Source organism: Austrofundulus limnaeus, unplaced genomic scaffold (genome assembly GCF_001266775.1).
Source record: "Austrofundulus limnaeus strain Quisiro unplaced genomic scaffold, Austrofundulus_limnaeus-1.0 Scaffold59, whole genome shotgun sequence".
NCBI classification, from domain to species: domain Eukaryota; kingdom Metazoa; phylum Chordata; class Actinopteri; order Cyprinodontiformes; family Rivulidae; genus Austrofundulus; species Austrofundulus limnaeus.
Window position 1 is genome coordinate 733,200 of NW_013952461.1, and position 14,995 is coordinate 748,194.

Genomic DNA, 14,995 nt, shown 5'->3' on the forward strand with positions numbered 1-14,995 from the left:
TGCAGTTTGGCGCCCCCTCCAGCAGATGGCGCTCTAGGCGACCGCCTAGTTCGCCTATGCCAAGAGCCGGCTCTGTTCAACATCCTCCGAGGTTTGTCAAACAGAAAAAGTGTCCTGACTCACAGAGTCCTCTCATCCTGGAGCCACCAGTGAGGAGGGGCACACCTCTGGTTATCAGAAGTCTGGGGAACCATGACGCCCATGTGAATCTTTTTTCAGATTTGTATGTATCCTGGTGTGGGCCTGATAAACAGACAGCAGCTCTGAATCGGGTCAGAAATCCCTGAGCCATTTGGGGGCCAGGTGTAAAATGAAATGTTGCTAACATTTTGTTATTTAGCTCACTATTCTTACATTTGGCTAATTTTTACTAAATGTTAAAAATATTTGTAAATATTAAGTCCTACATCTAAATGTTTAAATCTAAATGTAAAAGTTAAACCTAACAGAAGTTAGCGCCAGATAACCAGGACGTGTCCTCATCCTGTGACAAACATCTACAGTGGCCACAGCTAGTTGCTGAAAATAAGATTTAAATCTAATTTCAAAATGTGTTCATAAACACAATGTGGATGGTACTTGTGGTCCAGCAGTTTAAAATGCAGCTCAGACACCAGCCATAACTGCAAATTTGATGTCTTGTAGGGAAGCTTTAGCTACGTTGGTGCTAGCTTTTGCTTAGAGATGTGACGTTCACGAACGATCTGAATCGTTTGAACGTCTCTTTACAACGAACGATAGGAGCCGAATCGCGGGCAGTAACAAGCCATTTGTAGTTTTATTGCTTTTATTCCTCATATAATCTTTATTTTTTTCATACTTAAATTGCTCCCGCTTTGCTTTTTCACAGAAAACAGGTGGAGTTGTGGAGTAAAGAAGCTCATGGTGAAGGGGGAAGGTGGGTTTCCACTTGACAAACACATGGTTCCACCCAGGTGACAGGATGACGTCGTTACATCCGGCTACGTGATGATATGTTTTCCTATGTGATGACGTAATACGTTCAAAATCAAATGGCTCTTTTGAACGGCCCTGTGAAACAAACAGCTCCCCAAGATCCGGATCCCTTCAAAGAGCCGTTTATCCCACCTCTACTTTTGCTATTGTCTCAGGATGATGACATCATAACATGAGCCGAGTACCAACAGCAAAGGCTGCATTCCATTCCAAAATACCTAAATGTGAACTTCAACCTTTAACTTCAACATTTAAGGTTTAACTATTTGGATTTAGGATTAAATATTTAATTTTTTTAAGTAAAATTTAGATAAAGGTGGTCCTTATGGCACCTTTATTCAGACCTGCAGGTCTGAATATTGAGCACAGACCTATTTTCAGGCAAACTGTCCTTGTTCAGCCCACAGAAAGCAGTTCAGCTCAGTGCTCCATGAGTTTGGTGCTTGACCGTGACTTTACTCACCCACTCACAGCACCCAACATGGCTTCACTTTCAGCAGTAAAAATCATGATGGTTATACTCTGTAGTGAATATTAAAGGGAGTATAAGGTCCTGGTTTAGATGGAACAGGTCACCCTCAACAATGATAACGGCCAAAAATATCTGGTGATGATTTTTTTCTTACTTTTACCACCTGAGACAGCAAACAATATTTGAATGATCAAAAACAAAACTTCTCAGGGAGCCAACACTTTCAACAATATATTTGAAATACGTGTTTGAGTTGTAAATGCAGTTAAACACCACATGAAACAGATCATTACTGTAAYAGTTTCTGGGTTTTTGAGCAGATGCCGTCTCGCTGAGTTTCATTCAGAACGAAGTCTCGGGTTCTGAATGTCGCTCCAATTTCTGATATTGAATTTTCCCAGACCGTTTAAAATCTAATAACCTCTCAGTTAATGACGGTTGAGTTCCAAAGATGATTGAATTTCTTTCAATAAGCTTTTTGTCCACTGCCCAAAAAAAAGTCAATGACAGTTTGGTGAAGATTTGGTCTCAGAGGAGCTGGACTTCAAACAAAAGGAATCAAACAAACATCGTCTCCGAAATTTTACTCTTGCCCAATTGGTCAAGTGCTTTGTTTACAWTCAGTATGGATTGCATTTCAGAAATTTGGTCACTTTAACCGGAAAACTAATGCATTCAAACTGCAACACTTGACATAGTTCAGGAAAACCCTTTCTATGTTTTATTTTGTAAGATGCAAGTAGTATTACTTTAAAATTAAACAAATTTTAGGTGTTTTTTGTAGTTTTCTATGATGCATGATGGCAAATAACTAAAGCAGGTGAAGCTAGGTAAACCATAGTAAAAAGCAAAATATCCTTTTTCCCTCAGTCCTTAGAGAGTCTTTCCTAATTATTTCTCAGAAAGGTCAAGAGGATCATCATTTATTTGAGCGAGGATGAATTAAATTAAATTCTAATGGTGCCAAGAAAAAAGAATGTAGAGAATGACAACATTTAATGAGAGGAGACAAATAGGAACAACATGACGGCACACATTTTAAATGTACACATTTTCAGTTTCTTCAGAATTTTCTAAACGCCCATCCATTATCTTCACAGCCACTAACACACACTTGAAGAGGACCATCGGYATGCAGCCAGCATGTCAAATAAACACTGAGATGTGCCTTTCATGATCGATGCAAATCCTTTGAATGGCTCTTTGAAACGAGCAATGGGAACTGAGACACTAGCTGCAATTCCATTGACCATGAAAATGCGCAAATTAGAATTTTGAAAATAAATTTGCTCAATGGAAGCACGTCAATTTTGAAAAAAATAAATAAAAGTTTTTCGACAAAATGTTTTTGTGCTAGGAAGAGGTGGTATTATCGAAATTGATGTATTTCGCAAAACCGCAATGGAAACACTTTTTTCACATCATGGGAGTCACATGATCAAGAACCGGCTGTGTCTACTGGCAAAAAGACGGCGAAGAAGAAGATAACAGGAAGTAAAATTAGTAGTGAAATCACCGAAGTAGTAAAAGAAAGTATTAAAGTCACSGACTACATTTTCCCAAAAATGCTGCATACGTAGCCGCTCCCATGTATAAGGAGCTTGTCACTCGAAAGCCTCGATAAGACGCCGACGTCTTCTCTGATGGCTGATGATGAGCGCTAGTGTCGTGGTAGCAACATGCTATGTGTTTACATCCATTGCCGCCATGTTTGTAATGAATTATCGCGAAAACAAGCATATTCACGGGTGACTTTAATAGCGTTTCTTACTTAATGGAAACACCACAGTTGCAAAACTGTGTTTTTTGACATTAACAGAATATCGACAAAGTTTTGCGCACATTTGCAATGGAAACGCTACCACTGACAGTTGTGAGACGTTCTTTTTTGTTGTCTTTACGTTTCCTTGCAAACAACAGCCTGGCCCTTGCCTTCCTACACAGTTTGTCCCACAATGCCTGCAGCACTCCTTTACAGCCATCTCGTTTAGCTCGGTACTTCTCTCTTCCCATAGGGGATGGTTGTTTACATTTCCTGTTAGCTTTTGCTTAGCTTCTTTCCCGGCCAATTTGGCACACTATGTCACGGCCAAACTTTAGTGATTGGGTAAATCAGATCCAGAGGCCACGCCTCCAGCAAGAAATCTCTTCTCAATAGCAGASAGTCCTGACCCTCTGTATGAAGCAAAGCTTAGAACAAGGGRCTGAGTTTTACCAGGCTACACAAATGCAAACACACACTCCTCCTTTGCTATTCCACTGAGACCATTATGAACCAGAATAGGGGATGTGGGGATTCGTCCAGCCATCTGCCTCCTGGTTCCAGACCTCAGCTTCCATACCACGACCAAGAGATAAGTCTGCTCCTTCTAAACAAAGTCTGCCTTTCGGATCTATGTGTATGACCCTCGCCTGTGTTACGGAATCCCCTGCGGTAAACAAACACAGCCATTGTTCGCAACACGGAAGTCCTTGCAAATCCTATGGACGTCTTCCTTGCCTTACTATGCCACTCAGGAGTTCCCCTCGGAATCCCCGCACTTTGAAAAGGTTAGTGGCTATTTTTTTGCTCTTCGTCTGGTTCACTGCCCATCCAAGTCACTAACCTTATTCTCTGTTGTTTAGAGCCCCTGATCCCAGTGACGCTTGGATCCAGAACCAGCTGCCTGTTTTTAAATAAAAACCTTAAAACTGCTCTGGTGTGTCGCAAATCAGTGAAACTCATTTACCCATTCTTAAAGGTGACCTATTATGCAAAATTCCCTTTTTTAAGTTTTTTTTACTCAACTTTGGGTATGTTCATTCATGAACACGTTTTCTCATGTACCTCTATTGTTTAGCTTATTAAAGCCTTGTTAAAGCCTATTTGTTCAGGTTTCTGAGGTATTTTGACCGCTGCTGCTCCCTGCTCTGGTAACAGCATGCAGAGTGAGCGCAGAGCAGAGGAGGGAGAGAAAAAAAAGAAGCTGCGACCACGACTCTGCCTCTATGGTTGTACAACGGAGCTTCTGCTTTTATTRGTCATGCTAACATACACACTGGCTTTGGAGGGCGGAGTTAATGTCAACAGATTTTTGGAGGGCGTTACCAACAGAGCTCATTAACATAAACAGCTCTTCTGAACGGAAGTCAGAGCAGGCAGAACTAGAAAATGGGAAATTTTATTATCTGMAAATTATTTTGTGCATTAAATTGAATGAACATGGTCTGGATAGCCCACAGACATACCATAAACATTTCTAGGACCCATAATTGGTCTCCTTTAACCAGATTGGCTAAAGGACTCTTTAAAAGGAACAGATCCACAAGATCTGAGTCCTCAAAAGAAATGTAAATCCCATCTCTACACTGAACAGCAAAGCAATCATGTCCCCACAGCCTGATTTTGTAAAGAAGGCCCCTGGGCTTCATAGTAGCAGGTTTGAGGGTTGGCGTAAAGTGCTCTTTATTAAAACACATTAAAATAATGCAGTAACACAACAGATGCTCTTTTGCTGTTAGTTGTCACCTAAAATATAAATATATACAGTAATATAAATATAAGGTTTTCCCTTGAGTCTTTCTGTCTTTTAATTTATGTCTAAGAATAAAAACAAGTGTTCGCTGCTGGACATTTAACGATGAACAATAACAGCAGACTGTAAAATTTCAAAGTCATTTACAAAAGACCTGATCCAGCACCTGTACGCTCCGTTCTCTGTCCATTTGATTTCAGCCCCGGCGGGTCAAATGCACTTCCATCTATTGTTCCACGGCTGCATTTATGTGGCTTTACCCACAATGCACATCAATTCCCTGCCATCTGCAGAGCCTGAGGCACRAAAAACCCAACACAAGTGTGATGGGACGGAGAGCGAGGTGGATGGAAGGAGACGTCAWACAGATGTGTTGGGCTGAGTTTAAATTAAGAAATGATTACTGCTGCATGATTGGTGATAATGGTTTTTGTCTCTGTGTGAGTWTGTTTGTTTACAAAATGTTGCACAAAATACTGGGATTTTCCAGGTTTCCTTCCAGTGGCATTCCCCAAGTGAACATGTGTGTTTTTTACTACTGCTGCTGGAAGCTGCAGCTGCAGGAGGATGGAGGAGGAGGAAGGAGCTGATTGGACGGGTGGAGGGATGGTCACATGACCGTGACAGCACGTGCGCTTTATAAGAAAGAAAACTAGACTTGAGCGTCAGATGCTGGCTGGGAGAGATCTGCGCCTGGCCGCTGCGCACATCCGCTGTTGAATCCTGCGCCGCGCAAACACTTCATCCATCCAGGTTCTGCAGAATTAAAGCTGCTGCTGCTCATCCTCAGCACTGGAGACGGAGCTCTGCGCAGAATTCACAAAAAAGGTAAGAAATTCAGACTTTTCACTGCGGGTTTGCAGCTAAATTGACGTTTCCTGTGTTTGCTGTTGATTGTTTGCAGTCTCGCGTTGTTCCACGTGATTACAACTCAATTATCACCATATCTTTCTGAAATTAGTCTCGTGCATGCTTGTGGATCTGTAAGTGCAGTTTGCAAAGAGAGCTAAAGAAGAAGAAGCAGCAGAACTGAACAGTTTCACCAGCAGCCTTTTTATTTATTCATAKTAGATGTAATTATTTTTTTCTTTTTTTAATCCTAGAGCCACATGTTCACAGAGAGATCTATAATTACCTTGATCAATTTTTCATCTAACCCCAGTTAAATTATTCAGTCTCTCATTTTAATCTGGTTTAATTTGCCCTTTTAATTCTGGAGGTGTTTGTATAATCCGAATCGGTGCAACAAAGYTTTCAAAAATGTTACCAATATTATTATTTACTAAACTTTTTTCTTCTTTTTGAATCAGATTTAATTTAATAATGTGTTAAAGAATGCCTGAAATCATAGTTTGTTGCTGAATGAGGCACTATCTCACTATAAAGTCTCATTGCCAGTGGAGCTGAAGTTATTTTAMAAGTGTTCACAGTGTTTGGGAGTAACTGATGCAACAGGTAAGTTTGTGGTCGACTCTCCCTGAATCTGGAACCTTCTGTGGCGTCACTCTGTTGACTTGTTAGATGGATGTTTTTACAGCCTTGATGCTGGCTGAATAAATGCTCCCTCTGCCATAAATCAGCCTCGCAGTTTAGCCTTCATGTTGTCTTATTATGGTTGCCTGCATGAAGAACAGCTCAGTGTCAACGTGTTTGTTTGTTGTTCATCGATGTATGGCCATGAAAGGTGGGCGATCGTGCAAYCTCCCACGCCTGTGTGTTTGTGTRKTAGTGAAATGTCTCATGAAACAGGATTATAATGAAACACAATGAAGTTTTTATTGGATGTAGCTGATCAACTTTTTTGAGTGAACCCAAGCTGACATGTTCACCAACAAAAACCAACAACTACAGAGCAATAATTTAAACAGATACTGAGCTGAGGTTTAAAGGCACAGTGTGTAGGATTTTGTCAATTCTTTTAGCCRAAATTGAGATAATCACTAATGACAATAAAAAAAAACAACATGTCTAATCATTGCAGACAAAGACCTTTTATTATTTTTACCTTTTTATAAAAAGCTGTTTAAATCTCCATGGTCGCGAATCGCCACTACAGGCAGCCGCTCATAATCTTACCACTTGAAACATCACTAGCCCTGAAGCTGCTGGTAGACATCGCGGTTGGAATTATCAAAGGTTTTTGACACCTGAGAGACACCGTAGCAACTCCTTTGCGTTTGGAAGCAGGCGGGTGGGGGTGGGGGGAGGACCAAGGAGGATGATTCACTCAACCACTAGATGTCGCTGAAAACAACAAATCCTACACACTGTGCCTTTAATGGGGTATAGGTGAGAGTCATCCCCTAACATTCTCCAAAAGCTAATTCATCATATTTTTAATGGTTTTTTTTATGTTGACATCCAATTTGACAGAATACACGAAACAAAACTTGGTTTTATTCTGACGTTCTGCTCCACACTGAGTTTTATTTTCCAGCCTGTTCAACTCATTCTCCCTCCCAAGTCGATATTGATGCTTTTCCAAGGTTCCCTCTGTGTCCGATTTTGACGCGTCGGCTACCCCCCTTGCGTCAGTTATTGACGAGATGGGGCGGAATCCGTTGTCATAATTTCAGAAAGTGTAGAAAATGCACCAAAACTACTGTCCCAAAGCCTAAAATTACCTTTATTCACTCAAGACATCCTGTCCCTGACCCTAGTACCTAAAATTAACCATTAACCCCGATACCTAAAATTAACCATTTTTAGAAATTGTAGGAAATTCACGTGAACTGTGTGTTCCAAAGCCTAAAATTACATAATATTCACCCTAGACATCCTATCCCTGACCCCTCTACCTAAAATTAACCATTAACCCTGATCCCTAATGTTAACCACAGACCCCAACTCAAAGACCCCTTTATTTTGCGTCCCAATGCGTCAAACCTGGACGCCGAGGGAACACGGAAATGCCTGGTGCATCARAAACTGAYGYGAAGGGGTTACCAGATGCATCAAAATAAGACGCTGAGGGAACCTTGGAAAAGCGTCAATATGTGACAAGTCGGGAGTGAGAATGTGTTAGCCTGTTTTGTGCTTCTTGTGATGCTGCACTATATAAATAAATTGAATTGAATTGTTTACACTCAGGGCTTACTGGTTCATTAAAACAGACTTGAGGGAGGGCCCCTTTATTAAAGTTTGCCTGGGGCCCCAAAATGGCTAAGTCCGCCACTGGTGATGCCGTTGCCTCTTGTTGATGTCTCGACTTTTCATCTAAATTATAGTGATGATGTGTTTTCCACAATCCTGAAAGCCTTTTTCTCCACAGTCTGTTGTCTTTTGCCTATTTCTTCTCATTTAAACTTTAATGTATAACTTTCTGGAATATTTGTACACAAAATAATATCAGAATATCTCAAATGACCTACTGTACGACAGCTCAGACTGGCATAATCTCTTTTTTTACCCCAAAGATTCTAGTCATCCTTGTAGCTTTATTCCTATATTGATAAACCAGTAAAATGTAATTTATCTGCCCTAAAAGACCGACCGGTATTAGTAGCATCTAGAGAAAACACTGCCGCTGTGTTCTGATGTTTTAAAGAGACAAAGACCGTCAGGTTAAGAAGGGGTTTGATGTTGATCACGATCAAAATTTCGAACATAGCTTCCACAATTGGGATGTAATTTTGATGAATCAGGGAGGATGAGTTCCAGTTGTTGCTGGCTGACTGGAGGGCTCTCTGCATTATTCATGAGTGATGTCAATTTGTTTTCTTTTGTCTTGTTTTTTTTAAAGATGTTATGATGACACAGTAGACGTTCGAACGTGCCTGGAAGACATGCCTCCATCTGGAATTTATATAATCATGTGTGACTTTAATTACCCAATCAAACAGATCCTACTCTGCAGGAAGCACATCCCAAATCCTAAACCTCAGTCTGAGTTGTTCGGTCRCTTTCTTTCACTTCCATTTATCTCACGTGTCAATCCAAAAACACAGCTCCCTACGGCTACAGAACATCTCAGGGTTCTGGTTTTTAGATTTAAACAAGACGTTACTTATATGAGAATTCAGAACAGAGCTGTCTTTATGAAAAACACTTGTCTTTCCCCACAATTAGGATGTGAAATGACTTTCTGCGGGAGGACATTAAACACGTAACCATGTTGGTCGCGGCCTGTCAGATGCAGTAAACATCTCAGAGTCTGTTCTTCTGACCAACAAGTGACCTGCCTCAAAATCACACATCGGGACACAAATCACACACACACACACACACACACACACACACACACACACACACACACACACACACACACATGTGCCTCCCTGAAAACTCACAAGTGTCAATTTAATTCTCATTTTGAGTCGAGCTTCGCTGACTCAGACAAATCTCTCTGTTTACCTCATTCAGTGAGCTGACATTGATTTTTACACCACAAATGAAGCAATGAAAGGAAAAAAATTGAGTAAGCCTGCAAAATAGTAAAGCTCCAGATGGTTGGTTGGTTTTAAGCCATAATGTGTGAGGAATGTAAATAGTTTTAGGTTTCGTCTGTTATTATTATTTCATTTTTTTATATTTCAGCATTTGCATTAGAAAGAAACACTGCAGTCACACATGTTGCTGTTTACCTTGCAGTAAAATATTCTCCCAGGGTTACAGTAAGAACCATGCTGCTGCAGTGAGGCAGGATCGATGCTGCCRTCTCACAGCAGGACATCCATTTCTTCACAGCAAACTGCCAAAATAAAGAACAATCCATATCTTTCATAAAGACATTATGTTGTGAAATATAGTGAGATGAAAACAAAACCAAAGACTTTTACAACTGTCTCTCCCTCTGACAGCTCAGAGCAATGAACACTTATCTCTTATTGATGCTTCATTTGCTGCATCATTTGATATGTTGATGTACATAATTATGATAAAATAGTTTTTAAGCCCTTTTTTACTTCAACAAACATGTTGAAAATTCACTTTGTTGTGTATTCTGAAGCTGTAAATGTGCAAACTGGAGTTGCTTTCTAAATAATAAAATGAACAGAAATGCACCATCCTGATTAATCAGGTTCAATTTCATCCCGAGACTTTTCTTGGCTTCATTCAACGAGACACTAAAGTAAAAGTGAGGGTACGCTTTAAATCAAGAAGGAGTGGGAGATGGATACATGGGTTGGTGCTTTGTCTGCAGTAATGAGCACCCTGCTTCTGTCTGTCAAGATACTGAAGGAGCTTAGCCAAAAAGGTGAAGCCCTCGATTTGCCACGTTCCAACTCTTGGCTGTAGTCAGGAGATATGGATCATTACAAAAAGAGTGAGATCTCAGACACACATGGCTGAAATGAGCTCACAGCTTTGGACACGGTGTGAGAAGCATGAAGCTCTGAGGGAAGCTCAGAGTGGTCCTGCTCCTCCACATCCAAATGGAGTCAGATGAAGCGGTTTGGGAATCTGATTAAGATTGCTCCAGGAGATTTTAGGCAGACCCAGAATTAGCTGCAGGGACTGTAAAAGCATTTTGGCTCAGGACAAGCTGGAAGTGTCCCCTGGCATTCTGATGGCTGTGTCCCGTCTGGATTTGTTGCGTTTTTTTWAATCTGATTTCAGATTAGCAGAAAATAGGTATTGACTGATAATCTTGTATTTTTAAAAAATGTAATAATGAGTTTCACCTTTATTGGAGGATGTCACAGTTTCCCTCCTGGACGTAGAAAAATGGGTAAAAGATTAAAAGAAGCAGGAAGCTGCATCAGTGTAACTTTGGTATTTTAGTTTGTGTGTTTTTCCTTCGAGATACAGTACAAAGTCAGTATCCTTACAAATTACAGGTTTAAAGCCTGAATTRTTGCCAATGGCAGACCGTCTAAAACATATTTTTACATTTCTCTTCATTTTCATAATTTTGTAGAAATAATTTAACTCACTTTTAACAGGAATATGAAACATTATTTTTGCTAATCTGTTATTTTAAAACGGAGAATAATGCGATATATTTATCTCTTTTTAGCATCATAATGAAGTCAGATTTTCAGACAAAATCAAATGAGATTAACATCTTAAAAACACAAATGTATTTTACAGTGGCAGGGGGGGTTATTAGTAACCTGACAGATATTATTGGGTGTAGACTCTAATAGTTTGGTAAGAATGTTAATGAAAAATCCATCCAATCACCTCATCGCGCTGTGATTTAGCTCCCGTCCCACTGAAAAATAGAGGCAGTGTGACTTATGACTTAACTCATTTGGTATTCTGTGACGCTCTCAGAGATCACAGCTTCTTGTAGCAGCTTTATAGCCACATAGAGGCACACGACCAATCAGATGTTTTAAATYCAGCTGAAATGGTAAGACTGTTTTTTTTCTTTGCATATGTTAAAAAAATGCCTTCCACTCAGCTTTCCTCATTTATGAAGACAGATTTTAGATAGGTCCTTTTTTTTCTATTTGTCTTCCTTTTCTTTCCTTTCTCCCTGTTCAGCCACTGGTTTGTTCTATGATCGATTTAGCCGGTGCAGCTCACAGCAACCTTGAATCCTTTTTTCTGCAGATATCAGAACACTGTAACAGAAAGAGCACTTTTTCAAAAGTGTGTGCTTGCCTGTAGGGACAACTATACATTGCATTATTACACTTGAACATTTTTAGTGACTTTAACAAACATATTTAACATTTAATATAGACAAAAAAAAGAAGAAAATTGAATAAGAGAATATGATCTGTTGCATGGTGACTGCAGACAGCCGAGTCATTCCCTCCCCTGTCCTCCTGTGGAGCATCAGCTCTGTTGCACGGCCTGATTTTAATACGAGGCAACGTGCGAAGAGATACATAGGAGTAGCACCGAACATCTGTGAAAAACACGAACAGCAGCGATTCATTATTTTAACAGCCCAAACCAAGAAACATGACTGTAATCTGCAGAACTGTTCAGCTATGCACAACTTCTTTAACAAGGAGTCCTGGATTCATTTTTAGACATAAAATGTCCCATAAATGTGGCTCCTGTAAATGTATAAATGAGGATAACTTTTCTTTTTAATTTAAAGGCTTGTGAATGTGACTAAAAGTAAACAAAAATTTAACAGCTTTGGTAATTGCATCAGAGCTCTCAGGGCTCTTGTGTGAGAGAGGCTTTGGAGACCAGAGACTCCATTACTCAACTTACATGTGATTGGTTAATCGTGCTTATCTATCGCAGTTGGATATGTGCATAATGATTACTGCATTTAAATTTTGTCTGAAAAATAATGTCACCAGAGGATTTGATTTTTAGCACGTAAAGAAGTGAGAAAGAGGAGTTCCGGAACAAAAAATCAGACCAATTTGGTCAAGAATAAAAAAGAAATTTAACTTTCCTGACTCTATATCGAAAATTTTAAAAATAGCTAAGATTCCAGATTTTATCCCAGCTTCTATGGATGCAGGGTTTGAGGGATAGACAAAAGGAGGACTGGTATTTATAGCACAGCTCTTTTAAAGGGTCAACAATGAAATCTTTTGAACAAATTCGAAAGGAATTTAATCTACAAAAAACTGATTTTTATAGATTTCTACAACTTACCTGTAGACATTATATCCAGAATCATAGTGACTGGTAGAAACTTTCAGCAGACATGACAAAGACGGAAGAGATTCTATTATCAATAGCAAAAGGTGATTCTAAAAAAGGTCTCATATCAAAAATATACAAAGCCCTGCAATATGAATCTAATGTTAACAATAAAGAAATTAAGGAGAAATGGGAATTGGAGGCTAACATAATAATAGCAGATGAGKATTGGGAAGAAACATTTAGCTCTGGACACAAATTAACTAATAGTCCGACATGGAGGGAGTTTGATTGGAAGGTTAAGATGCGTTTCTTTAACTCTCCAATCATCACATCTAAATATGTTAAAACATCCCAGCTTTGTTGGAGAAATTGTGGAAAGGTGGGGGATTTTACTCATATTTTGGGATTGCCCGAAGATGGTCGAGTTCTGGAAAAATGTCCAAACAGATATAAAAAGTATTTTGGGCATTCAATTAGATCTGGATATATCTGTTTGTATTCTAGGAATAATACCCTCTGACATGATCAACAAAGACAATAAATACCTGATCAGAGTTCTGCTTCTGATTGCAAAAAAGTGTATAACATATAGTTGGTTAAGGCCACAACCTCCCAATATTGCACAGTGGTGAGATAGGATTAAAAAAGTCTATATAATGGAAAAAACAACACCAAGACTACAACTTAAGATGGGGACCTTTTGAAACAAGACGGAGACCTATAACTAAATTCATAATGTAACCTTGACACCTCTATTTATCTTTTTTTTGTCTTGTTCGTGTACTTTTCAAATTTAGTTTGTATTATCACTATTATGTACCTTCATTACTTGAGTTTGTATTCTCTGTATCTCTACTGTGTGTATATGTTGATGTAAAACGGTTATTGAAAATAAAAAGTAAAAAAAAAATCAGTACAAAACATAACGGAAGGTTATGTTTAGGTAAAGATGTTCTACCCTATAAAGTATTTGTGGACACAGATTATTAGCATTAATAACTTATTTTAATCCCCTGTACAGCTCTGATCCATTCCGATATCATAGCAAGACAACCAGAAGGCATCAGTTCTGGATTGAAGTGTTCAGTGAAAGTGCCTCAGGTCTGCTGATTTAAACTTATAAAATGTGAATTTTTACTATTTTATTTTAAAGTAGACATATCGTGCTTTTAAATCCTTCATTTTCATTTTTCGGAAACCCGAGTACCCGGTGTAAACCCACGCAATCACGAGGAGAACATGCAAACTTCACACAGAAATACCCACAGGTCCAAACCAGGAATCGAATCGAGTACCTTTTTGCTATGAGGCGTCGGTGCTAACCACTGGTCCACCGTGCTGCCAAATTGCACGCGTTTGTTGCATATGATTTAATTTACCTGATTTCTGTGTAGCGATGAGCAGAGGTTTGTACCTAATGCTGTTGTATTTGATACCAAAAGTGATGCTAATGAGGATGTAAGGTCATCAAAGGTCTTGAGGAAGAACTCAGTGGGGCTGACAAGAGGTGTAGAATCTGATGGTAATTCTTATTGATCCCAGATCAATGGCGTCCTTCATGATGAGCTGTTGTAACTGAACTTTGCTGCTTTTCTGGACGTTACCTGTTCTGCCAAACCCAGAACGAGTTCTCGCCTTGTTTCTGAAAGACAAGACGGAGTAATGGATGGATCTGAGAACTGCTGAAAGGTCGGCATGCTGGAAAGAGCTTCCTGATAAGAGTCATCGGAGTCTCTGGGGCTGATGGGGGGTGCTGGCAGCTCATTCGCTCCCATTACTCATGCAGAAAGAAGAYCCTGTCTCCGTCCCAGCCGCGATTAAGTTTCGTAACGACAGACACCTTCAACTGCACTGAGAATGCTGAAAATTCATTTTACGCACCCCGTGAACGAGCGAGCGATGATAATTTGAGGAATCAGGTGCTGGTATTGTAATTTTTCAAAAACTAAATCGGTTTAGTTTGCAGTATATTCCAAGCATTTCAAATAAGACGATGTTCAGTGCTGACAATGAGGCCAGCTTACATTTAAATGCAAAATCCTCTGTGATAAAAACAGAATTTGTCTGAGCCGGGGTCAGAYGACTGAAGATGCATTATGACGACATCCTGAGAGGAATTCAAGGATGGGGGAGCCTCACGAGCCTCRCTCACAGGCCTGCAGGAGACATGAGTCAGACCCGTCCACTGTGATGACCTGTTTGTCTTCATTTCACTGCAGTCCCACAAATATCCCTAACGACTTCCTGTTTCGTTCCTCTTTCTACCACATGATTTTATCAAAACCTTTTAAGTTATGCTTATATTTTAGTAGCATAGCTGCATTTTCATTCCCTTTTTATCAATATAAATGTGTGAGCTGTGTGTCATCTCCTCACACCTCATAGTAAGCAGTAATTTGTCAGATGTGACTTTAAAAAGGTATTTTCAGTCAGTTGTATGCTCTCTCACACACAGTCATGCAGAGGGCATACTGTGGTGAAATGTGAATCTATTAATAGTCAGTTACAAGCAGATCTTCAGACATTTCATGGTTGGCTTTAAGAT

General features: G+C 39.7%; 1 protein-coding gene across 1 annotated transcript in view; it reads left to right on the forward strand.

Annotated features, from left to right (window-relative positions):
* Positions 1 to 5,753: 5,753 nt before the first annotated feature.
* Positions 5,754 to 14,995, forward strand: part of rap1gapb (RAP1 GTPase activating protein b) — a 122,188-nt gene continuing 112,946 nt past the window's right edge. Inside the window, exon 1 of the mRNA XM_014009555.1 lies at positions 5,754 to 5,772. The gene's annotated coding sequence lies outside the window, so the exon portion shown is untranslated. The remainder of the gene's footprint in view (positions 5,773 to 14,995) is intronic.